General features: G+C 36.4%; 1 pseudogene; it reads left to right on the top strand.

The window, feature by feature from the left end:
- Positions 1-838, top strand: part of LOC102858949 — a 19,349-nt pseudogene that overhangs the window by 594 nt on the left and 17,917 nt on the right.

An 838-nucleotide genomic window follows, 5' to 3' on the forward strand; every position in this document is an offset into this window, starting at 1 on the left:
GAAATGTCTAATTATTTAATTTTATGAGAATATCTTTGTTTAAAATGTGTCGTTGACTATTTCTTTGTGATAAAGTCCTGGAAAAACCAAAATGCATATTCATAATAAAGACATTTTGTACTCCTTGTTTGCCATCAATTCAACCACATCCCACAAAACTTGTGTATGTAATAATGCAATATGGAGGCTTTATCATGATTTCCCATCATCTGATAAACCAATTAGTTTAAGAGGTTTTGGTAAAATGCACTTTTCTTAAATCCCAGAATATCTTTAATCCCATTTTTTTTGCTTGGGTACAGTTGGTAATATTTTATATTGCACCAGAGTTAAAAAGGGAGAAAAGCCAGTCAAGAGTGGAGAGCCTTAGTTCTACCAAGAAAAAAATTGTCAGGAGTATAGTGAGTCCTTTCAAATTCAGATCCTTGCACAGGGAACTCCTTGATTCTATAAAAGACCAGGACACATTCCTTACAGAGCAAGTAGAGGACAAAACCTGGCCTACAAATGCTGAAGGATACTAAGACCTTTTTCTAGAGGAGAAAGGGGTGGGGGAGAGAGATAAAGAGAGAGACATACCTTCCCTTATACCTGTCACCCTGAATTTACACTCAGATCCTTTTAAACTTTAAAAGAATACATTTCTATTTGTTAAAGCCATCCACATGTGTGATATATCTGTTAAAACTGCATTGTTATTATTGTTGTTGTTGTTATGTGCAATCGAATTGCTTGAGACTCATAGCGACCCTATGTACAACAGCCCTAAACTCTGCTCTGTCCTGTACCAATCGCACTGTCTCTGATACACCCATCCCGATTACCCCAGTCACTGAAT

The sequence above is a fragment of the Elephantulus edwardii genome, unplaced genomic scaffold (genome assembly GCF_000299155.1).
Source record: "Elephantulus edwardii isolate Elephantulus edwardi_28Jun2011 unplaced genomic scaffold, EleEdw1.0 scaffold00010, whole genome shotgun sequence".
Taxonomy (NCBI): Eukaryota; Metazoa; Chordata; class Mammalia; order Macroscelidea; family Macroscelididae; genus Elephantulus; species Elephantulus edwardii.